The sequence below is a fragment of the Diabrotica undecimpunctata genome, chromosome 4 (assembly GCF_040954645.1).
Source record: "Diabrotica undecimpunctata isolate CICGRU chromosome 4, icDiaUnde3, whole genome shotgun sequence".
In the NCBI taxonomy this organism is placed as follows: domain Eukaryota; kingdom Metazoa; phylum Arthropoda; class Insecta; order Coleoptera; family Chrysomelidae; genus Diabrotica; species Diabrotica undecimpunctata.
In genome coordinates, this window is record NC_092806.1 from 62,632,096 (window position 1) to 62,659,558 (window position 27,463).

At 33.0% G+C, this 27,463-nt stretch overlaps 1 protein-coding gene and 1 long non-coding RNA gene across 4 annotated transcripts in view; one reads left to right on the top strand and one right to left on the bottom strand.

The window, feature by feature from the left end:
• The window catches only part of LOC140439581 (uncharacterized), a 345,093-nt gene that overhangs the window by 266,795 nt on the left and 50,835 nt on the right, over nt 1–27,463 (top strand). The gene's annotated exons all lie outside the window — the stretch shown is intronic.
• Nucleotides 576–2,112, bottom strand: LOC140438256 (uncharacterized). Its single transcript, XR_011950470.1, has 2 exons — nt 1,875–2,112; nt 576–1,348 (listed from the first exon to the last, which is right to left on the bottom strand). It is a non-coding gene; the product is annotated as an uncharacterized lncRNA (long non-coding RNA).

The window sequence follows — 27,463 nt, forward strand, 5'->3', positions numbered from 1 at the left end:
TGTACAGGAGTACCATATTGTTAAAACGTTATTTCCAAGTTGCCGAATTCATCTGGATTATCTTCTAGAATTTCACGAATGCACATCTCAAATTGAGCTTTGTAACATTGTAACAAAAATATGTTATTGTAACAAAAATTGTGCTAGAGGAGTCTGGGTGACTCTATCCAGTGTAGCAAAAGGGTAAACTCTAAAATGTACCTTGATACACCAACGAACTAATATGTGGAAGAACAGAAGATGGAAGGGATTAGATAGAGATAAATTATGTAAAAGAAATAAATATGAATTTTATGAAGTAAATATGAATTTTAAAATATAACAGAATTAAGTGTTGGCTAGCGACTATGCAGGAGAATGACCACTTGACACTCAAAGAAGGATTCGGCCAATTTGCATGCCCTACAGAGACCGTAAGATATAAGAACTAATGACAAGAAAACCACCAAGAAATAAACAGATGAAAAGTAAAAGTTGCTCTAGTGAATGCTTGGGCGCCAGGAAGGTAAATGTTTTCTTCCGAGATATCTTGTATTGCTGAAATATAAAAGATAGGTACTAATTGAAATATTAAATTTTAACCACACCTTTAATAATTACCAAACTTAGGTACAAACTATTTTAAATGCTTATACACTAAACCACCACCTCTTATGTACAGTTAACTATAGCTATATTTACAGTAAAATCCCTGAATATAATTATAAAACAATTTACCCCTGATATACCCCTTAAAAATTTCAAATTGTGACAAAAGTTAGATCCAATAACAATGTATAAATAATAAATATAATTATATACTACTCACTAATAGTTAGTTTTCGTTCAAAAATTGTTTAGGTTTTTAAGTAAAAATTCTCCGGGATATGTGTGCACACAATAACCTAACAAAGAGAAATTCAAGGGAGAGTTATAACCTCATCCCTTGGTAAACAATAAATAATTAATTTAAATTACAATGATAAATGTTTTTTTTTTTAGAAAAAATTGAAGATGTTTATTATTAAGGATAGTTTTCTTTTATTAAAAATTGAACCAAAAGTTAAAACCTTGAAGAGGACATAAAAAAAATTATTTAAAGTAATTGAATGATAAAAAAAAAATAAGTCAGTTCTTCCTGCCGGTTTCCCTCGAAGATGATCCGGTGGAGAACTGGACTCAGGTGGTAACAAGATAGCAAACCTGTATTCCCTGGATCAGGTACTATTGGACAAATACGTCACTTTAAACTGCTTCTTAATATCCCATAAAAAAAACCACTTGAAACTCCTTCCCCTTATCCTTATTAAGTATAACCCCAACTAAAAAATAATTCTTCCCCTGACTTGTAACTGGATTCTTGAGTAGGCTAAAAAAACAGTTGTGTTACTCCATGTTTTTGTACATACAAAAGGTAAGGAAAAACACAAGGGTTATCAATCTTGAAAGGCGATACAAAAAATGTCAGGAAGTGACCTTATTGAAATAAAAACCTTAATGGTTTTCGGTAAATAGTGACCTTCGAATGGTGTGACAATGTTTTTATAATGTATGGATATATTAAATAGATAATTTTAACGGCAAACATGATCTTATATATTATAGAATAGGAAAAAAAAAGAAATATTAGCCGGTTTAACGGTATGAAATTGAAATAAATAATTGTTTGCTTTAATTCTTGAAAGGAAATAAAAATTTGAGATAGATATAGAATCTAATACTTATAATTTATTTAGGTATAAAACTTTTCCTTAATGAAATAAGGTGAAATATAACATGTATCAAATATATGCAATACCTATCAAAGACGAAATTAAAATAGGTCTGAATTTTACTAACAATGGCGGATGATATAAAGGATTTTTCCTTATAATTTATTTGTAATGTTATCTTACCGGCTAGGGTGATCCAACTGAAAATATCCTCGTACAAAACAACAAAATAACTCAAATGGTTTCTTCTAAAATAACAGCTCTTCACATAAAATAAACTTAAACCAAATTCGGGAAAAAAAAGTGGCACTTCCCCAGCCGCCTTGAACAAACGATGTTCACTCAACGAGATTCCAGCAACAAGTGATTTAACAAGCTGTCGGTTGAATGTATTTTCAGAATTTCACCGCTGAGGGCGCAGTTTAATGCCAACATCAGAAAATAAAATTTACTGGGAGTTATTTAAATATTTAGTTTAAGAATATTTCAATATGAATTTAATTTAGAATTAAATTAAAAGATTCCAGTCACAAAAAGAAGGTAAACGATTATTTAAGTAACGGACTCGTTACATTCCCCTCTTACTTGAGAAAAAAAAATTTTTAAGTGAAAAAAATTTTTTTTTTCTTTTACTTGACTGATTGGTTAGATGTAGGTTAACCAATACTTCAACCATATGTGGAGCAATCAAGAATCGAGAAAAAAAAAAAAAAAACTTATATATAAAAAATTATAGCCATGGCAACAATTTGCCAAGTACAGCTATAAACTATATTAACTCACTAAAATACTTCCAAAACAATCTACATCGATTCACATGATTATAATTAACCACAGATTATGAGTGATGTAGGAATAAAGAAATGGTTTCATCTAAAGATACCCACATGTAACTAAGTAAAAAGTCACATACTATTTAGAGTAAAGTTAAAGTAAGGTAAAACTCCAACATAGCATAGTATAGACTAGTAATACAAATACTCAATAAAAATAATCCAAAATAATGTGAAATCGGACCCTGGTTCCAAAATTGACTCATCAATGGACAACAGATTTATAGAAGAGCATATCCAAGAAATAATCAATCAGGCAAATAGGTGGACCGATACACAATAATAAGTAATAGTAAAAATACCAACGTACTTATATAAAACAATATAAGTAACAATAAAAATACCAAATGTATAGACAACAATATAAGTGTCGAATTGGATGGTAAATCCAAAATTGACCATACAGTGGACAACAGATTTATAAAGTAGCATATCCAAAGATAATCAATCAGGCAAATAATGACCCAATTTACACTACTAAACTAACCAACTAAACCAAATATGGTAGGTCCACATATACCCACATCCGGTAATATGTGCCTAACCTTAAAATTCATCAAATAAATTATTGGATCAAAATGTGGGACTAACGGCTTAAACAAAAGGACAGCCATAAAATCGATTCCATCCTGATGATCTGTCATCAGTACATTTGGGATCCAAAATAAAGACCAAAAATAAAAACTAAAAAAAACAACAAAATTAACTTATGCTGATACTCGATAACTATAGCAGGTAGCTACAAAAAATTTATAAGAATATCTAAAATAAGAGCACTAAAAGGAGTTTAATGTGCCAGTAACTCTAACAACCATAGCAAAATAGTAAGAGTTAAGGTAGAGTAGACCAATTTCTGAAGAAACTGCAAATTTATAATTCGTTCTGATATTAATAAAAGAGAACAGGATAATTCCTAGTTCAATATACCAAAATATAGATAAGTGCCTGAGGAAAGAAGTGAAAATAACTATAAATGGTCATTTGTTGCCAAAATATGGAATCACTATCCATAACTGTAATCTAAACATGCTAGCTGTAAAGGGAGCAATCCATGACTTGAATAAACTATTATATAAGTAAGAATAATAAATCAGCTAAGGAACAATTCTTATATTAGACCAAAGTCTGAAAATATTAAGGATTAAAGCTAAATATTCAAATCCTAATTAACATTAACAATAATTTACTGTCTATGGAAGACATTCTACTGCCTAGATAACTGTACACTTGTCATGAAAATGGTGAATTCCGAAATTCATTGAACAACTGGGGCCAACAATTGAACTAAAACTTCGAACCCACGTATTCATTCACATATACACAGGCAGAATAGTCTATATAATATAGGAGTGTACTAAAATTATGCATACTGATTATCTATATAAATTCCTAATGACATAAAAAAAACCATCCCACATAGCACATTCAGATACATGTTCCTATATAACTTGACCATGACCAATAAACGGAATCAAATCCATAAAAAAATTACAACATTCTTTCCAACCTGGCAAAACAAGTAAGCAAAATGGGAACATAGGTTATACAACACATAAACATATAGCACAGTATAGTAGCATTACAATATTTAGTTCCATCCCAATGCAACATCTAATATACGTAAACACTCTAATGGCCTTAATAATTTTAACTAATTATAAACAGATACTAATCAAAGTATAAGCTGTAGATATATCAAATCTGGTGATTAATAACAAAAATCTAAGAAAATATCAAATCGTAACCAAACCGAGCCAAAACAATAACACTCATAGGAATAAGTTAACTTAATAGACATTAAGTTAATCTTCCTCTGAAGATGAAGATGTTGCCTCATCTGTTGTATTATCAGGGAGTAAATCCTTTATATGAAATTGACCAATTCGTCTATTTGTCGAATTGTCTTTTAATTCATATACTAAAGGAGATATTACCCTAACGACAGTACAGGGAACATATTTCTGACAAAACTTAGCAGAAATGGCATCACCTTTATTTGATTTTACAAAATTCCGTTTCAAAACTCGATCGCCCACAAAAAATCGCAAATCTCGTTTCCTCAAATTATACTGATGCTGATTTCTATGGTAAGAAGCTTTCAACTTCTTCCTAATGTCAGCGAATATTGGAGGTAAGTTTTGGAGATCTTCCATACGGTGAAGTTTCTCAGAAATTTGAGGAAGAGTTGTTGAATTTTCAGAAATTAAACCGAAATAATCACCTGACAATGGAACATGCCTACCAAAATTAACATAAGCTGGAGAGCACTGAGTGGTTTCATGAACAGAAGTTCGAATGGCTTGAGCAACTGAATGAATGTACTGATCCCAAGCTCTATGATCAGTGTAAGTGTAAGATCGAAGAGCAGTAACAATGCTACGATTTACACGTTCAGTGTGGTTAGCTTGCGGATGATAAGCTGCATTGTAGAATATCTTTTGGACCTTATATTTACTTAAAAGATCTTTAAAGGCTTTAGAAATAAATTGTGGACCATTATCACATGATACTATTTGGGGAATACCAAATAGTAAGAACACTTGCTCCTCTAAGAACTTCAAAATAGCTGGAGTTGTAGCCTTACGAAGAGGGCAAACTAAAGGAAATTTGGTGAAGTAATCTACAACTACCAAACAATACGTATTACCTGAATAACTACGTGGATACGGTCCAATAAGGTCTAAAGAGATCATTTGCCAAGGAAAATTAATGTTCCTAAACGAACTCATTAATCCAGCTTGAGGTAGGTTACTCGGCTTGCATGTTGCACAAACTCTACATCTAGAGATGTATTTCTTAACTGAGTTGCGCAGACCAGGCCAGTAATATAACTCAGCTATTTTACTAAATGTTTTATAAAAACCAAAGTGACCTGATGTCACATCATCATGAAAAGTTCTCAAGACTTCATCCCTATTTGCTGTTGGGACTACTATTTTCCAATCAGACATATTCGATAAAGATTCAACTGGACTGATTACATGTTTATACAGGATATTATTCTCTACCTTGAAATCAGGATATCTAGTAGGTTCCTGGGTGACATTATGAATCATCTTTCGATACCAATTATCTGGAGATAAAGTGGACAGATCTAAAAGATTGATATCGAATGTACGTGACAACGCATCTGCAACCACAACACCATTGGCTTTGCGATGAACAATATTATAATCAAAGACAGAAAGCCTACAAATCCAACGGGATAAACGTTGTGACGGATTTTTCATGGAATGTAACCATAATAAAGAACTATGATCTGTGATGATAGTAAACTTACGACCCTCAAGATAGTACCGAAAGGCATCAAGACCATGGATAATTGCAAGAAGTTCTCTCTCTGTGGTGGAATAATTTTTCTGTGCTTTATTGAGCTTTTTGCTGGTATAAGCTATTGGATGTTCCGAACCATCCTTCATTTGAAACAGTACACCACCTGAAGCAGTGTTGGAACAATCTGTCATGAGATAGAAATGCTCTTTAAAATTCGGAGATGTCATGACAGGTGCACTAGTAAGAGCTTCTTTTATACGCCGGAAAGCATCATCGGCTTCTGAAGTCCATGTAATAGTTTGGCCTTTTTTCCTATTTTTAAGGAGATCTGTAAGTGGAGACAACAAAGTAGAATAAGACGGCACAAACCGACGATAATATCCACACATGCCTAATATCCTACGGACTTGAGTAGTAGTCTTAGGTATAGGAAAATCTTTGATAGCTGTAACTTTATCAGGGTCAGTCCTTAACCCTTTACTATCGACTACATATCCTAAAAATTTAAGACTAGGACGACAAAACTGACATTTATCTAAATTAATAGTTAAATTAGCCTCTTTGAGACGTAAAAACAACTTATCCAAAATTTCCATATGAAGAGAAAAATCAGGAGTGACAACCAAAATGTCATCCAAATAATAAAAAACATAGGGCTCTAACTGAGGACCAATGACTAAGTCCATCAGACGACACATTGTCTGAGGAGCTGAAACAAGACCAAAAGGCATAGTGACAAACTGAAATAATCCTTTCCCACTAACTGCAAAAGCTGTATACTTTTTACTTTCCTCACTCAAAGGAATCTGTAAAAAAGCTTTAGATAGATCGATAGAAGAAATATACCTAGCATTCTGGAGTTTACTTAGAATGACGTCTATTCGGGGAATAGGATAAGCATCCCGATTTGTAGTAATATTATTCAACTTTCGACCATCGAAGCAAACCCTAAAAGATCCATCTTTTTTCTTGGTTAACCACAAAGGACTACAGTAAGAAGACGTGGAAGGTTCAATGATCTTCAACTCTAACATGGAATCAATTTCCTTTTCCAAGTCAACTTGCCAAGCCTGAGGAATAGGATACTGATATTGTCTAAAAGGTGTGGTATCTCCTACCTCGATAGTGTGAGATATTAAGGATGTACGACCTAACTTGTCTTTCGACGAAAGAGTTGTAAACTTAGAGATCATATTCTCTAATTGACTTTGTTCTGAACTAGATAAACTAGTAAAATCCTGAATAGCACTAAGTAAGGACAGATTAAATTGAGAAATAGAAAAGGAAAAATTAGAACAATTTAGTGTGCTATTAAAAGCATTTAAGAAGTCCATACCTAAAATTATAGAATTCTGAACTGAAGGAATAATATAGAATGTAATTTGTTTACATAAATCTGCTACTGTGATTTCAGTTTCAAATTTGCCTGTAATAGACTGAACTGTACCATCTGCAGTAGACACTTGCAGAGAAGAAATGGGCATAATGGAAACCTCAGCATTTTTCAGTAAAGTTAATGAATGTGAACCTATCACAGAAATGTTCGAGCCACTATCTAAAAGAGCTAAACAAGATTGTCCTAAAATCTTAATAGGAAGATAAGGTCTATTATCATTATGTTTTCTCACTAATAACGAATTCAAATCAAAACAATTATTATCTGATTGATCAAAAATTTTAAATGGTACTAAACTAAACTTATTATCTCTACCTACACAATCAGAGGATGCAATAGGCAAACAAGAAGAATCAGAAATAAAAGAATCCTCCTGAATTGTGGTAGGCTCTGGTATAGATACTGGAACTACTACACTGCTACTATTATGTTTATTACTAAAATTTGGGAAGATAATCTATGCGAATCAAATGTATTATATTGAGAAGTTACTTCTTGGAATGACTTGGTGTGGCGTGTGTTGGTTTTTTTGGAACAACCCCTTTCCATTTCCGACTGGAAGATGGGTTTGGGTGGCTTGACGTGGTTGGACCAGTGGTTTCGTTTGATGTAACGGTTTGATTCCCTGATGGGGGTGTGGACGGAGAAACGCTCAGGGGACGGACCTCCGATCGTTCGTTTCCCGAACACCTAAAACAATTGAGTTTGAGGGTATTTTCTTTACCACAACCGTGGCAGAAAATACGGGTACGAGGGATGCCGCAATCATAAAAAGTATGGCCAGACTCACGACAATTCCAGCACACTACAGAACTTACAACTGAGATATTACGCTCAGGGCCCTTAGATTGCCAAGAACGGTGTCTAAAAGGATTTTGGTGACCGAAAGAGTCAGAAGAGTGTTTGGAAGTGGTGGGAGGTTGAGAAGACCAAGATAAAGTTTCCTCCAAACGTTTACATTTCTCGGTGATGTCTACTATACTGGTGATGTCGACTAAAGCTAATTGTTGGTGATAAAATGGCAATAGACATTTCAGAATAATCTTAATTTTTGCAGAATCTGTTAAAGGAGTCTCAAGGCGACTACACATACCCAAAATGTTATTGATAAACATCGTAACAGACTCATTTGGCTTCTGTTTACGATTTTTGATTTGGTCTAGAAGGTCGTCTTGAAAAGAATATGGTAGAAAATCAGACTTAAGTTTCTGAGCCAAATCAGACCAATTAGAAAAATTATTGCGATTGTTTCTAAACCACGTAAAAGCTGCGCCTGTAAACAATTCAGCAGAAGCTGCAAAAAGATCATCTTCACTTACTCCTCTCGATACTCGAAGACATTCCACCCTATCCAAAAAAGAAATTACTTGGTCATAATGACCTTCACCAGAAAATGTAATGCCCCATTTATGTACCTGAACAGGTTTGGGGTGTAGAAATGAGTTAGCTGCTTGGACAGAAGAAATAGGTGTTGAAGTAGCAATTGGATTTACTCGTGAATCAAGTTCACCCTCTAGGCTAAGAATTCGGATTGAAATTGAGCGTTTATAAGATTGCTGCTCCTCATTCGAACACGACAATAAATGAACACGGCCTGAGACATGAGCTAGACGTGATATCAGCCTGGAGTATAGGCTATCTTGGACAGTCCCTCTAAAATCGGATATCCTTTTAGCCAAATCATCCACAGTCTCATCAATCTCTTCTTGCTGCTCTAGAAAAGGAATACTTGTGGCAGAAATTTGTCGAAAGCTTCTGTTTCCTTCTTCTTGCCTTAAAGCTCCACGCAATAGTTTGCGTTTTAAATCCACATTGGAAGACTCATCAATATTGATGTCCCTAATCCTCAACTCGTAATCCAATTCCTTCACTAACAAATGTTCTACCTTAAATGCAGACATTATGAAAACAAGAAAAAAAAATAATAGATGACTAGATAGGATAGACAAAAGAAATAATGTACTAACACACCACAAAGTCAATCGAAGAATAATCTAAAGTTTCCAAAAAAAATATGAATATATATATACCAACACACCACAAAATCAATCCAAGGAACTAAAGTTATCTAAAAAATATATATCTAGATATAATTAAGTGTTTAAAAAGAATTAAGTAAAGTTAAATATTTAAATTTGAATCCTTGAAGCAACACACAATGGTTTCAACAAGTATATGGTTAACAAATAAATTGAATATAAAAAAACCCACCAATATTGGCTAATATATATATATAAAAATAGTAATATCTAAATTATTAAATTTTATAGGTCAATAATAGTAAAATAACTTGTTAACTGCACACAATGAGATTAAAAAGGTGAGGGTTTAAATATGAATGTAAGTAACCTACAGTAATACAAGTATACCTATAAATGTAAATCTAATAAGGAAAAATAAATAAATAAAGAAGTTAAAAAAATTGAACAAAGAGCAACAGGAGCAAATTAGAAATAATAAAGAATATTTTGCAAAGAGAAATATACTACAGAATGTACGGTCTGAACTGAAAATAGGCACCACGTTGGGCTCGCCAATGTAACAAAAATATGTTATTGTAACAAAAATTGTGCTAGAGGAGTCTGGGTGACTCTATCCAGTGTAGCAAAAGGGTAAACTCTAAAATGTACCTTGATACACCAACGAACTAATATGTGGAAGAACAGAAGATGGAAGGGATTAGATAGAGATAAATTATGTAAAAGAAATAAATATGAATTTTATGAAGTAAATATGAATTTTAAAATATAACAGAATTAAGTGTTGGCTAGCGACTATGCAGGAGAATGACCACTTGACACTCAAAGAAGGATTCGGCCAATTTGCATGCCCTACAGAGACCGTAAGATATAAGAACTAATGACAAGAAAACCACCAAGAAATAAACAGATGAAAAGTAAAAGTTGCTCTAGTGAATGCTTGGGCGCCAGGAAGTTAAATGTTTTCTTCCGAGATATCTTGTATTGCTGAAATATAAAAGATAGGTACTAATTGAAATATTAAATTTTAACCACACCTTTAATAATTACCAAACTTAGGTACAAAACTGCTTCTTAATATCCCATAAAAAAAACCACTTGAAACTCCTTCCCCTTATCCTTATTAAGTATAACCCCAACTAAAACAACCCCAACAATGTTTATTATTAAGGATAGTTTTCTTTTATTAAAAATTGAACCAAAAGTTAAAACCTTGAAGAGGACATAAAAAAAATTATTTAAAGTAATTGAATGATAAAAAAAAAATAAGTCAGTTCTTCCTGCCGGTTTCCCTCGAAGATGATCCGGTGGAGAACTGGACTCAGGTGGTAACAAGATACCAAACCTGTATTCCCTGGATCAGGTACTATTGGACAAATACGTCACTTTAAACTGCTTCTTAATATCCCATAAAAAAAACCACTTGAAACTCCTTCCCCTTATCCTTATTAAGTATAACCCCAACTAAAAAATAATTCTTCCCCTGACTTGTAACTGGATTCTTGAGTAGGCTAAAAAAACAGTTGTGTTACTCCATGTTTTTGTACATACAAAAGGTAAGGAAAAACACAAGGGTTATCAATCTTGAAAGGCGATACAAAAAATGTCAGGAAGTGACCTTATTGAAATAAAAACCTTAATGGTTTTCGGTAAATAGTGACCTTCGAATGGTGTGACAATGTTTTTATAATGTATGGATATATTAAATAGATAATTTTAACGGCAAACATGATCTTATATATTATAGAATAGGAAAAAAAAAGAAATATTAGCCGGTTTAACGGTATGAAATTGAAATAAATAATTGTTTGCTTTAATTCTTGAAAGGAAATAAAAATTTGAGATAGATATAGAATCTAATATCCACAAGGAAACTAAGTTCCTGTGTTTGGCTGTATACCATATATTAAAAAGTTTTCAGTTGATTTATTGAAGTCCTCGTAGACATACCGTCTCAGGACTTGCAACTTATTGCAGAGTCATATGTCACCATGTTACCAATCCAACGGTAACTTTACCATCTAAATTGTAAAACAGACATTATGTAAACTAAATTTCAATTAGCAATTTTTAAAGGGTTTGTAACCCCATATTTAGTGGCTACATCCATGTATTAACTTGGTACTGATGATGGAATACTTATTCCGAAAACGTTTTGCCAATTTAACATAGCCCAACTGGGTTTTTTATATACCTTTTTATACAAAGGATTTTATTCAAAATTTATAGAATCTAATACTTATAATTTATTTAGGTATAAAACTTTTCCTTAATGAAATAAGGTGAAATATAACATGTATCAAATATATGCAATACCTATCAAAGACGAAATTAAAATAGGTCTGAATTTTACTAACAATGGCGGATGATATAAAGGATTTTTCCTTATAATTTATTTGTAATGTTATCTTACCGGCTAGGGTGATCCAACTGAAAATATCCTCGTACAAAACAACAAAATAACTCAAATGGTTTCTTCTAAAATAACAGCTCTTCACATAAAATAAACTTAAACCAAATTCGGGAAAAAAAAGTGGCACTTCCCCAGCCGCCTTGAACAAACGATGTTCACTCAACGAGATTCCAGCAACAAGTGATTTAACAAGCTGTCGGTTGAATGTATTTTCAGAATTTCACCGCTGAGGGCGCAGTTTAATGCCAACATCAGAAAATAAAATTTACTGGGAGTTATTTAAATATTTAGTTTAAGAATATTTCAATATGAATTTAATTTAGAATTAAATTAAAAGATTCCAGTCACAAAAAGAAGGTAAACGATTATTTAAGTAACGGACTCGTTACAACATCTCCATATAGACTTGTGGTTTTCCAAAATATCTGCGCAAGCATTTACTAGAAGTTGAGTATGTTCACGAAATACGTGAGGATTTGTGTCATTCCAATACCTCACATTGTATGTGTTAACATCTCCATTGAGGGAAAAAGTACTTTCGTCACTAACACAAATTGTTTTTTTATCATCAGGCTGTTGTTATTTTGAATGGACATATTGTCACAGAATTCTAGTCTTTGATCGGGGTCATCATCTGAAAGTTAATGCACAATTTTTAATTTGTATGGATGAAATTTGTTTTTAGCCAATACTCCATGTACTGTCCTTTGACTGATTCGACAGATAAACGCAACTTGGGCTGTAGAAGAAGTAGGGCTCACCACCATTTCTGCAATTATTTCAATTTTTTGTCATCACTAATTGTTGGTTGACCAGGTCGTTTTCATCATGAAAACTACCTGATTCTTCAAACTTCCAAGTCTTCGATATAGGGCGATCGGGGTACCTCTCATTTAAAAGACGTTCTGCTGCTGGGAAATTGTATCTACATTCATCAATTATTAAATCAGCTGCTACTTTGTCGGCTACAGTACATACCACTATGTCTATGTAAACATTTAAAAGTCTCGTTAAACAATAATTAAACGAAATGTTCAAGGTATAAACACTTTTACAAAAACTTAGCAAAGTAAAAACAACTAGAGAATTGAAGTCACTGGAGGCAGACTTTAGAATCCTTATTAATTCAATACGAAGTTATTCTTTTTATATCGTCCACCCATCTCATCTGTGGTCTTCCTATTGGTCGTCTACCCTTGCAAGGTCTCCAATATTGTATTGTGGCGTTTCAACGTTAGTCTTTTTGTCTAGCAGTGTGACCTGCGAAGCTCCATTTGAGTTTGGCAATTTTTGTTGTGATATCCTCAACTTTTGTTTATGATCTTACTCAGTCGTTCCTCTTTTTATCTGACTCTTGTATACCTTGTATTGCTCTTTCCATCTCCCTTTCGGTTGTAACTAGTTTATTCATATTTGTTTGGTTAGGATCCAGGTTTGGCATCAATATGTCATGATAGGAAGGATGCATTGGTTAAACACTTTGTTCCACAAGTATTGAGGTATTTTGCGGTTCTTAGGTATCCAACTAAGTTTTCCCAATTCTGCCCATGCCAGTCTTGCTCTCCTAGTAATTTCCGCACTTTGGTTTTCTTTGTCAAGTTTCAGAATTTGGCTTAGGTAGATATATTTCTGGACTTTATAGTTATACGCCTGGGATCGTCTGTGTTGGTCATTGTTTTTGTTTTTGTAATATTAGGCCGACATATTGGGTGCTGTCTGCAAGTTCCTTCATCAATTGAGTAGTTTTGAAGACGTCTTCTAGGGCTAGATTAAAAAGCTTTGGATATATCACGTCGCCTTGTCTAACTCCTCTCTTAGTAGGGATGGGATTTTTATTTTCGTCTAGTTGTACTATCATAACCACTTAAAAAGTAAAATAAAAAACTATCTACAAAAAATAAAAATGTAATTTGATTCTCTATTTTCCATAAATGTATCTAAAATTATTTTCTGGTTATTTGCGAGTTACCTACACTTTATGTCTACCATTTTTTTAATACTCCAATATTCAAATTCAAATATCTTAGCATTAAGTACGAGTATGATTGACATACATCTACGTGGGACGCACATATAAATTAAGCAATTAACACATTTCACAAACAATTAGCACAAAAATTAACACAATCTCACATGAAGAGGTTTTATCACAGCTTCGTTGAAAAGTCATTAAAACTATGGTATCATAGGATGGGTACGGCGACACAAACACAATTCTTAAAAATTATTTTAAATAAACATAGTCGTTTTCCAAGTTAGTCAATATTCAAACAAATGAAAATTCTAGATATTAAGCAACTGTGCTTTGTTAGTTTCGCAACCTACCAGTACAAAAATAAGTACGTTCACCATTCGTCCCATGAACACATTTTTACTACTATATTATTATAGAGACTATTTACTCGACAAATACAACGAATACTAGAATATGTGATTAGTATTATATTTTTTGTATATATATATATATATATATATATATATATATATATATATATATATATATATATATATATATATCGAGAAACAACCGTTAATCATATAAATAAATATAAAAGACCGTTAATCATATAAATTAAGGATCACTCGAAGAGTGGTGGGTTTTTCGGTCAAAAGGTGGAGAATAGAAGAGACCTATAAGAGACAAAGAAGGTGGCTACTTTATCTATTTATTCGAAGACGTTTCGCTCTCTAATCAGAAAGCATCATCAGTTCATCTAAAAAGAATAATATGAAAACGCCAAACATCCATAGAGAAGTTAATACAACAGTGTTACCTCAAAAAGACATGTAGCAGTCAAAGGTATAACATGTAAAAAAGCTTGAGACATTGCATCGTTAAGTTGTAGAAACAATCAATTAAAACTAAGTACAGTTTACAATTTAACACAGACTTAGAACAGCAAAAGAGACATGTGGTTATCATACATGTAATTAAAAAAAAAGTATGTAAAAAACTAATATTCGCCGAGAAACTAACAAGATCACCAGATCAACCTTCCAACAATAGAATATTAATTAAGTTTAATTTTGACTTTAGGTAACATTATTAAAATGATTGCAAAAGTTTGCAGTAGTAATCTTGTAAAAAAATGTATTAAAAGTTACCACAAAAAGCTTCTACACTTCTCAAAAACACTCGGCGAATTGGACCTTTTTAAAGCACAACGAACCATCCCGTGGAAGACAGTGTCCTTGAAGTCCAAAAATGACAACACAAGACGAATTACCGCTCAAATGCATTAGCGGTTGGTATCAGGATTAGAGTAAATATTACAACTTATGCAATTACATAAAAATGGAAGAAAACCAAGAAGAAACAAAACGAGCAATGGATGAAACAAGACAAACCATAAAAGAAAATCAACAAGAGATAAAACAAGGCTTAGAAGAAAACAACAGAAATATAGAGAGTATCAAGAAGGAAATGGTACAAAAAATCGAGGAGATTGTAAAAAAAGTGAGAAACAAGAGATAGAGAAAAAAGAAATCATAATTCAAATGAAGGAAATCAAGAATGTCCAGAAAAAAAGAATTAAAAATCAAATTTGAAAACGCGATACAAGACGATAAGCAAGAAATAGAAGAAAATGTTAAACAGAATAAAAAACTAATGGATGAAAGCCGAAAACAATGAGACACAGGAGACAGGAGAGAAATACTCATCCAAAGTTCAGGTGATGTGAAAATAAAGTTTGGCGGGGATGTAAGAAAATTACACCCGGTTCCGTTCCTAATTAACTTAAAAAAGAAAGTATAATACATCGGAAATTTTGAAACAGCTAAGGAAACGATCAGAAACCATCTCAAAGATGAGGCGAGTCTCTGGTTTGACATCAAAGAGGAAGAGTTTGACAGTTGGAGCAAATTTGAACACAAATTTTTGAGTTATTTCTGGGAAAAATTACAAAAATTACAAGTAAACAAGGAATTGCAAAATGGGAAATACAATGAGAGGATGGGTATCTCAGGAAAAATATACGCACTACAAGTCTACAATAACGCAAAACATCTGCAATACAATTATTCATCCGAACAATTAGTAGAGCTGATTGCAAGAAAGTTTGAAGATACACTTGAAGATCACATCATTCTACAAAACTACAAAGACATCGATAGTTTATGCCAATTCCTACAAATATGAGAATCGCGTATGCAAGAAAGAATGGCAAGAAAATCACAAGAAAACTACAGACACAACTACAGAAACTCAAGAATACAGAGACAGAGGACAAAATTTTAGGAGAGACTATACAAAACGAGAATTTATTCCAAGGAGGGAAAACGAAAGTAGACAAAACGGAAGAGAAAATTATGAACTCAGAAATCGGCAATGGAACGAGGACAGATATCGAGAAATTCAGAACAGAAATAACAACCGCACATATCAAGAAAACAGAAATAATAAGCGACGAAATGAACAGGAGTATCGCGAAAACCGATACGGGGCTGACAGACCAAAAGAAAATAGAAGAGAGGTAAATAACACCCAAATTGAAGAATATGAAGATGAGAGATAAAGCGACGGGAAAAAAGCACAGAAGAACAACAGGCGTGTTTTCACGAAGGCGCTCACTAAAAACAAAAAAACAAACAGAAATTTTTTGTCACCCGAAGGAGTTTATTAAATTAAAACAATGGTGACAACAACAACGGTAAAACAACAACGAGACTGGTGATAGCATACGGAGCGGAAGTAATGTGTCTTGCGAAAATAGATGAAGAAAAACTAAGGATAATTGAAAGAAAAATTATGAGAAGAATACACTACCCAATAAAGACAGAACAAGGAGAATATGGAAGACTAATGAACCATGAAATAAGAAATATAACCGAAGGGGAAGACATAGTAAAATTTATTAAAGCACAAAGACTGAAATGATTTGTACATATACAAAGAAGAGAAGAAGACGCACTAATTAGGAAGAACAAATTGGCAACCAGTAATAAACAGACTAAGAGGAAGACCAAAAATAAGATGGAAGACCAACTACTAGTAGATATATCAAAGATGGAAATTTTAAACTGGAGAGGAAAGATTTAGGACCGAAGAGAGTGGATCTGAAATAATACCAGATCAATTAATTTTTAAATATCAAAAAAATGTAATATATGATGACAGGTATGAAATAAATTAATTACACCTCATTACAGTAAGACCCCTCATTTTTATGGAGTTCCGAAAGTTTATAAAACGAATATACCACTTAGACCCATTTGTAGTACCATGAATTCTCCTTGTAGTGAACTATCAAATTTTTTATTAAATATTTTAAAACCAATTGCAACTAAAAATGACACATTTATAAAAAATACACAACATTTTTTAAATAAATTATCAAATATTGAATTTAATTCAAATAATACTTTGGTAAGTTTTGACATAAATAGTTTATTTACGAATGTGCCATTAGATAAGACTTTAAATATAGTCAAGACAAAATTAGAAAGTGACATTGGCAACTAGAACAAGACTAAACATATCAGCTATAATGGAGTTATTAACATTATGTACTGATAATACATATTTCCAACTAAATAATGAATTCTATAAACAAAATTTTGGTCTAGCAATGGGCTCTAGTTTATATCCATTATTAGCCGATATATTTATGGAAGATTTTGAAACAAATATTATTATTTCTAAACAAAATTTAAAACCCACAGTATGGTGAGGATATTAGATGATGTATTCTCAATATGGCCTCATGGATTAGAGTTGTTGAACACATTCCTAAATTATATAAACGATAAAGAAGAGACAATAACCTTTACCATGGAAAAGAAATATAATAACACACTACCTTTCCTGGATGTTTTAATCTCTAAGAACGATACTGGATATGAGACTCAGGTGTATAGAAAACCAACACACACCAACAGATATTTAAATTTCAAATCAAATCACTATATTAATATTAAAAAGGGAATCATTAAATCCTTATATGATAGAGCCAAAATTACTTGTTCTAACGAAAATTCGTTCTTGGAGGAAAAACATTTGTTAACATCTGTTTTATTAAAAAATGATTATCCTTTATAGTTTATACATAAGAAGTTTTCAACAATCGATCGAATAGAACAGAACAACTTGGAACGATATCCTTCAGCATACACAAGGAATAATACGAGGAAAATATCAATACCATACATAAAAGGATTATCAGAAAAACTTAAAAGGATAGGAAATAAATTCATCATTTCAACAACATTCAAAACAACAAACACGTTGAGATCTATTTTGTCCACAACCAAACCTAACAATGAACAAGAAATAACAAAGAATTGCATTTATAAAATACCTTGTGAATGCGATGAGTTTTATTTAGGTGAAACATCAAGGCCATTAAATGTTAGAATAAGTGAACATCAAACTTAATATTAAAAATAGAGAATTAGATAGATCTCAAATATGTAAACACGCATGGGATAATAAACATAGGATTCAATGGAATGATTCAAATATAGTCCCAAAATAAACGGATGGTAAAAAGAGAAAAATCAAAGAAGCGGCTCTAATGATGCTAAATGAGACCAATTGTGTTGCAAATTCCTCGGCAGAATGTAGTAGGATCTGGTTACCCATATTGAAAGAGGAAGTTATTAAAAGGAAAATACCATTATTAGTAAGTCAGTAACATATAGAGCATACATCATTTATGTTTTTTAAATAACAAACATATAAAATCAGAATTTGGTGTTTATTGAAGGTAAACTAAATGCACGACCAAATACTTACCATGTCGGAAGAGTATTATGAGGTTTTTTTCCTGGTTTTTCCCTCATAATTTACTATGGAATCACTAACAGGAGAATTTTACTGTCGTCATGACATGTATTTGTCTTTTCAAAGACGACTTACATGCTATGTTCTTTTCTGATGGATATTCTCAAGTTAAAGTTGATTTCATGTAATCGAATGAACTATCTTATAAGTAAAGTCGTCCCATTAGCGCAACTCAACAATATTGGCAATATCATTTTAAAGTCTTCTACTTTAAAATGTATAATGTATGTCTGAATTGTCAATATAAATGAGTCAGATAAAATTAAATTATTAGAAGAATTTCTCACTAATAGAAAAACAAAAATTTGTTTAATTTACTAGTTTGTATTTTGAGAACGATTTCCGAAGTGGAAATTGAAACATCAATAAACGTGCTTTAACCTTTAATTGTGGCTTGTTCCCATTTAAATAGTAATTACTTTAAAATGCCACAAGAAAATAGTTTCAGAACAATATTAAGTTTGAATTTCATAGTAATACGATCTAGAGATATCACCGCCACGTATTTCTTTGTCCATAACAGTGTTTATTTTTCTAATAAAAAGATGTTCTTGCAAAGGCATAACGTTGATTATTTGGTAAACCTACATTATAGTCACAAAAAACTAAGAAAAATCAATAAAACATGTTTGTTAATAAATTCAATGTATGAATATGATATACATATTTTAATTCCATAGGTCCTATTTGAATAAAATAAATTTAAAACTTGTTAAGCAGCGCTGATTGACACAACAGAACAGTAAAATGTTATACATAAAGATGTAAATGATATCTTCGCTTACTTGGTCTACTAGTAATACATTTATCAGCATTAAATGGCAAAGCGAACTTTTTTTCAGGTATTTGCTCTTGTTCTCATGCTTTTGCTATAATTTTAAGTATTTGGTTGGCTAGGTGTTCACCTCACTTGCCATTTGGGATTTTATAGAACTAATATTAATCTTCAGAATACTGAGCCTTATATACTGGACACTTTCCGCCACAGTTTCCCTGAGATTTTACCGATAATATTTATGCATTAATATTTATGCATTCATACATATTCATTAGGCATTTATAACAACGGCAGAAGGTCACGGTGCATAGATAGTTGAAAACAGTAGCTGAAAAGTATATCGACGAATCGATAAAAAAAATCAAATTGAAAGTGGGTAATGAAATTTTGAATTGAGAATATAGTAAAATTAATAACTAAGTGTGTATTATTCCTTACACATCTACTGAATCTATAAAATGACCATTCAAATTTAATTTTAATAATACTTTAATACATAAAATAATTACGTATAACAAATAAATTATTTTTCATTATTGTGAAAAGCGTGGAAAGATAGTATATATCTTACTCGTATCGTAACTCCCATTCTATATGTTCCTGGGCATTATTAACTGCTCATAGTATAATATTATTATTGCTTATTCCTGTTAACTTCATATTTTTATTAAAATTTAATAAAATGCATATTTTGTTTTTCTTTTTGATTTTTAGTTCTCTCAACATTTAATCGTTGTCAAAACCTTGTGCTATTAATAGTTTTTTATTTGTATTCGTAAAATATAGGTGCAAAATTGTCTTGTGTTTATATTTCAAGGATTCTAGAAAAACCAACTCCTGCTTTATTCATATTGACATTATTCCACATCGGTGTTTACTTTAGCTGTCGTTGACTATCACCTTATGAGCCTAATGCATGTTGGTGTGACAGATGATGGACAGGAGATATAATGGGGCTTAGTTATTTCAACGTTTCTTACAAACACACGAGGCAAACAGTTTCCTTCTGATAACAATGTTGTTTTTTTTTTAAATTTTTAATATTAGGCAATATTATAGGTACGTTAAGCGCTTTTCGAACAACTACATACGTTTTTCTAAAGATTGATTAGACACAACATCATGTTCTTATTATTTATACAGAAACTATGCTCTTCATTGTCTCGGTTATTCTGGATTATTTGTCTGGATTGTCTCGATATTCAGACTATCAAATTGTTGTTTGTAATTGTCGTGTTTTTTTGTTTTCTTCTTAACATGAAGGTTCCTACGAAGTTTGGCATATGGAATACTTTTACATAATATCTGTCATACCTTTTTTGAACATTGGTCTCATCTTGTAACTTGTCTCGTCCACTCATCTCTATCCAGTGTTATTGTCATTAATCTTGCTCCAGCAAATTTCTACGCCATCACACGAGAGGAGCTTTTTCATTTCCATTGTATTCCCACGGTTGTTAAAATAATATCTGTAATTTTTTTCATCTCTCATCATTTTGCCGAATAGTATAAGCCGCAAGTTTTCGTTATTATGGGTTTATCACTTGTTGTGTAATTTTTGTTACTTTGGTTACTTCTCTGATACATTCGTTTCTTTTTGAGCTTTAAATTTTATGTGCAACATTCGCCTTTCCATTGACTTCGGATCCTTTAAGTTTGATCAATATTTAACTTTACCAGTGGCCTAAGTTGTGAATTTGTCTGATATAACATAATTTTGTGAATAGTAAAAATACAGTGGAACACCTACAGTTTTAAACACATGAACATGAATGCTGAAATTTCAAAATATACACAAAATTTATGGATACCATAGATGTAGTAATAATAAACTATAAATCATAATGATACTACTTTCTCTCCTGTTGCCACAATTGTCTTTGTATATAATAATCTAAATAACAATGAAAATGAGGGACATATATTCCAAATAGAGTAGAGAAGAGGAAAAAGAATATTCTTTGAAGATAATGAAATATAAACTGACATAGATTTAGCAATAAAACACTGAAAACTTTTGTTTTCAACACTTCCACAAATTTTTATTATAAATCAGTATCACAACAGCTGTTTCGGCAGAGTGCCTTTCTCAAGTGAGCTATTTTTGTTATGTGTCCAACACTTCATAGTCTCTTACTAAATACGTTGAGGAGTGGCGAACTGTTTGTCTCAAGTTGGTCATTCAGAATTATATCTAATAATGATAACTTAAGGATTTCATTTTAAATATGAAGAATTTGAAATTGGTTATTAAAAGAATGATTATGATCTTGAAGGTGAAGTGCTTAAGTAGAATCTGTTTTTCTATTATTGAAAGCCCTATTGTGTTCTGCCATCCGTTTGTTAAATGTTCTACCCGTTTTACCCATGTAAGTTTTGGGCAGTCGCCACATGTAAGTTTGTATACCCCACTGTGTAGGTGATTTTTCTTTTGGCTCTTGTTCTTAATATATGATTGGGAATATATGAAAGAATTTGGAAGATGATTATTAGTGTTATGTTGTTATGGTATTTTATAGTAGGGGAGAGGCTGGTACAGTGGCCACTTTTCGACTAAATTCAAGATAACTTTAATATTAATCATAATATATTAATGAGTATCAACTCAAACAACGTCAAAGTACTTTGTAAATTAAAAATGTACTCTGTAATCTCAAAAAAAAATAGAGGTTATGCAGGAGTAACCAATTTTGTTTTTTCAAAAAATGTGGCCACTGTACCAAACTAGATGATACAGTGGCCACAAAAGTAAGGTACAGTGGTCATTACTTGCAATTCTTATATTTTTATTTATAATATTCATAAAAAAAGAAGAGTAATATTAATCTTTAACAAATATTATAAGATGATAAATCCGCTTTAAAAGTAAACAAATTTGCTGTTCGTTGTGTTGCTTCGGCACTTTTTGGTTGGGTTAAAATCAGTTCAACATCTTCTTTTGTAATTGTTTCAGAATCTGTAACTGTAGGAAATGAAAACTGTATTCCGTGACGCCTTAGAAAATTTACATTGTATTCTTGACCAGAAGAAAAAACTGCTGTAACTTGTGCAACATAAAATTTTGAAGTTCTCTTTGTTTGAAACCTCACGAGAACAAATGAATTCACTTCCACCATTCGTGAGAATATGTCTTCATCAGAAATTTCATCTACTTCTGAAAATAGACTAACATCGTCGGAATACATAACATCAACCAATTCAATGTCACTGTTACTGTCATCACTGGGTATGCTTTTATTTTTCTTTGCATTACTTCTATTCGACTTGTTTGAACTATCCATTTTTTTTACTGTTGTCTTAGCTCTCTTCACTCTCTTTGCATTGATATTTTTTCTGCTGTTTCTGCTTCTATTCTTTTATAAATTGGTGTATCAGTTAAAATTTCAGTAGTCTTCTTTTTACTTTGTTTTTTAATGGCAATAAGGTAGCTTTAGGGTATGGTTGCAATAATACAGGGAAAATAAATCGATTTTCGGGTGTGTCCTTGGAAGTTGCCATCGCTTCATAAGAAAGTTTTCTTTTCAGGTGTTATTTCCGATGGATGTTTCTAATTTGTTTCTGGTATTTTATCTGGACAAGTTGATGTTGAAGGGAACTGAATGTCCATTTGTGGTATATCGCTAACATTTGAATTATTTGGTTGTTGTTCTTCTTGATGTATGTTTGGCATGTCTGTTACGGTTAAAGCCATAAAATCATCGTCATTAAAAATGTTATCATTGAATGGAAATACCCTAGTAGCTTTAAAAGCTGATACCACATTTTTGGGACAGAAAACAAGTGGATAAGCGTCGTTCAAAATCTCTGCTATGTCGTAAATTGTTATCCTCTTTCCAGAATTTTTCAATAACCAATTTTGACAATCATGTGAGTAATATTTCTTCAGAGGACCAAATACAGCTTTATCTAGTGGCTGAAGGCAATGACTAGTATGTGGCGGCTAAGTCAACAAGATTATATTATTTTCTTTTAGGATTAGTATGTTTGACAAAATGTATCATCCACTGTTCAAATAATTCTGCTGCCATCCATCCACTCCGTCCGGCTCGCGGAGATAAGAAGACGGCCGGGGTCAGAAAGCCCTGCCTGTCGTAAGAGGCGACTAATGGGTAGGAATAGGGAGGTGGAGAGCCGTCGCTTGAGGTGTCGGGTTTGTAGAAACGCACACGGTCGCTTCGGCGACACGGTCACCGGTCTACACTCCTAGTATCCGAGACGAGACTACTCGTGGGACCACTCTACTCCCATTCCAAAAGAGCCTGGTGAGGTTGAACGAGCTGGGCCCGTAAATACCTCTCCTGACCTCGGTCAGGAGGGGTGTGGATACACCGCTCCTGACGGCGGTCAGGAGTGGTGTAGGTGCCCCGGCACGTACCCACCGGGAGATCCAAGAGTGGTAGAGGAGAGATCCTCGGCGGCGACCTGTCTACGTGTGAGGTGGAAATTCCTCCGCCTGCCGAACCTACCCGCCCGTAGTGTGGGAGTAACGGGTAGGCAAGGTACTCACAACACAGGTACTACGGAGAAGGTGGAGCCCCCGCGGGTTGCGTGTGCTAGACGTGTCGTGGTAACCCTACGGGGTACCCCCACGGGGGGACCCACGGGACGTCTTTGGTACGCGCCCCGTGGCACCTTCACTTTGGTGTCGGACTCGTAGGGGCAAAGGTTTCACTAAGAGCGTATGCCGAAAGGCCAGGAAGCTCAGGGTCCGGCCAAGTTTTTACTTGGAGAGCACGCCTTATCGCAATGCCATCCATCCAGATGGTGCAGCACACCCCTGGGAGCATGGAGGTGCGTTTTTAACCATATAATCTTTAAAAAATTTCCTAGGAAACACTAAAAACGACAGAACCGAATTACTTATAGCGTTTATTGCATTACACATGGTTACCAAAGTGCCTCTTTTATTTGAAACTATATGGCCTACTTGTTTCTGTCCCTTTTTGGCTATTACTTTTCCTGTATCTTGCACAGTTGCTAGTGCTGTTTCGTCAACATTGTATACCTAACTTTTTGTATACCTGACATTGTTAATGCATATTTTTCATAAATATTCTTAAGATTACTAAAAAAATTTGCAAGGAATGGTCGACTAAACCCCATTGCCCTACCTAGTGAAGTTGCTTCCCATGAAGTTGGTAATTTTTTCCTGTTAGCAATTGCCAAATCATAAGCTAGTTGTGTGGCACCTTTCGGATTGAGACCATGATGAAGCTTGGTCATCATCTGTAAATAATTACTCAGTTCTTTTTCCTCGTTTGAAGAAAAAATTTGATTGATACCATAAGTTGGGGTCAATCTTGGAGCTCCCTCAAGAACATCTGAAGTCCAATCTATATTATTTTTATTTTCGTTGCACTTTTTAAAATATCTCATAAACGTAGTGCGTGGAATGTCGTATTTTAAAGTATATATATATATATATATATATATATATATATATATATATATATATATATATATATATATATATTATTGTGATATTTAAAGTCTTGGTGCGCCAAGCAATAATTAGCTAATTAATTTTTTTGATTAATTAAAATTATTTAAATGATATGATTATGACTCTATCACAATTTTTAATTCTTTTATCTCAGGGTTAAATTCGTGCTTCAATATCTATGCTATTACATGTAAAAGGTAAGGTCCAGAGAATACCGGAATAATAAAAAACACATATGATCTAACACTATATATTGAAATAAAAATAATGAAATAATTCACACTCAAAAGTTTTCAATAAACAAATCTCATATAATGATTCTCAAAAATTTTGTTCTATGTACGTGAACAATCAAAATTAATGGTACAAACAATATTAATTGAAATCTCAAAATTCCGAACTATTCTAACTCTCCCAACCAAAATATTTATATCCTTTCTAAATTAAGTGTAAAATTTGTTATCAATAAAAGAAAAAAAACTGCAGAAAACAAAATATCTCTCTCTGATGATGAGTGGTCCAAATCCTTGTTCCTTGTAAACTATATTATCTCCTCTCAACCGCTCCCTATGTAATCAGCAATCTTACACAGATTGTTGCAAGTATATCGTCCTTAATGATCTCCTTCAAAAGCACAAATCATTCAAATTATGATAGCCTTTCTCCTCTCGATAAACTGAATCTCTCGTTGGCCCGAGTGAAAAATGACTCTTGGAATATCTTCTCTTTACGATAAACTGAATCTCTCGTTGGCCTGAACAGTGACTCTTGGAATATAAGTAGAGAAATATGACTTACAATATTTTGCTGCTTCAGCCTCTGTCAGATACACTAACTCCACAAAAACTCACTAACATTCAACACTACTGCTTGCTACATTTCAGGAACCGACCAGAGAACAATCACTGTTCCTCTTACAGACTTGGAAAACCAACTGACTATATCATTTCTCTCTCCTCAATCTCGCTAAACTTTTTCCTACATACTTATCCCACCTTTTTCAATCTCCGCCAATCAAAACTCGTCACAATTCCCCCATTTTTTCATTTCGATAACAAACAAATTTTTACCTATCATTATAAATTTCCTAAAACTTATTTACAAATAATATTTTTCTATAATTCTTAAAAACTAACAAAAACCTCTTTCTATAATCCCTTCTATTGTCTTTAATCACTGCATTAATGTATTTCAATAGTCTTTTGGATTTCACTTAAAATTATGCGGGTCATTCAAGTATAACAAAGAAATAATTTATGCAAAGCTTACATTTTGTTTAGTACAGGTAATTCAAGAAATTAATAACTCTCCTTCTTCGAAATGTTTGTTGGATATTATCCTACTTATCTGAATTATTTTAATGTTTTTTTGAACTTTGAAATATTTTAAACAAACCAATATTTTTCTCGATTTTACATATCATAACAATATATATATATATATATATATATATATATATATATATATATATATATATATATATATATACCTTTTATTGTCACTGACAAGATCAGTAGAACTCTTCTTCCTCTAAACATCAAAACCATCTTCACTACTCACTCCAAGTTGTCCAATCTCGTCAGATGCGTAAAAGACCAAATCCCCAATAAAGACCATGGTGTTTACGAGATACCTTGTTCCAGTTGCCCACGTAAATACATAGGACAGACAAACCGACGAATCCATAACCGTATTTACGAACATTCTATTACAGTCAAACATTCCAATACTACTTCAGCCCTAGCCCAACATCATATTGAGACAGGCCACAAAATAGATTTCGAAAAAGCAAAAACCATCGCTCCCATCCGCCCCTTAAAATCAGGAATCATCCGTAAAGCTATCGAAATTGAAAAACGGCCTAACAGCTTAAATTCGCGCGATGACGCTAAACGACTACCGGCAACATGGCGACCCCTGCTTCAGCGACCTCCCGCCCACACCGCTCAGGCCACGTCAGCGCATACCGTTCCCGCGCATACTGAGAGTATAAAAGCAGCAACACAGGGTAAGACCGGTCGTCACTCGACTTTTACTTTCCTGAAGAAGATTAATCCTCCTGTCCCGTTCGAATTAACTACACAAATGTAACTACTACAAAAATGCAATGAAGTGGCATCATGTCTAGGTGGAAACAAGTCTTTGGAGGCTTGGAGATTCATACGAAACCTAAGTAGAGGACATAAAGACAACAAATCTAGAAACTATCAACATCAATGTATTTAAAAGTCACTATGCAAGAGAAACGAGCTTGTGGACCAGAAGGAATCCCTGTTGAACGTCTGAAATATGCAACACCAGCGCTTGTTAATATGATCTCAGAACTTTTTAATAAATACATAAACGGAGATAATATACTTAAAAGCTGGAAAGAAGGATGGATTTCACCGATCCCTAAATCCCAACTAAATGAAAAAAAAAATGGTTAGGAATAAACCAACTTCTATTAATATTACACTAGTGAAAGCAATGCAACGATTCTACGGTGATCTTCAATCGAAAATAAATATTACCAACCAATTCTTCGAGAATTTTATGATAATTAAGGGAATAATGCAAGGTTGCAGTCTATCTCCAACACTCTTCAAAATTTATCTGAATGAGGCACTGAAGAAATGGAGGTGATCGTGTTCTGGAATGGGTATACTATTACCCGACGAAGCAACCTTATCTTCTTCTTTACGTGCCATATCAGAGTTATACGACGTTGGTGATCACCATTGCAAAGGCTTCTCGATCTTCTGCCACATGGAATATAATTGTCCTGCATTTGATATTTAGCTCAATTCACGAAGTTTTTTTAACCAAAAAACCTATTTTCTTCTTACATCTATACGGCCTTCTATTTTGCCTTTAAGGATCAGTTGTAGTAT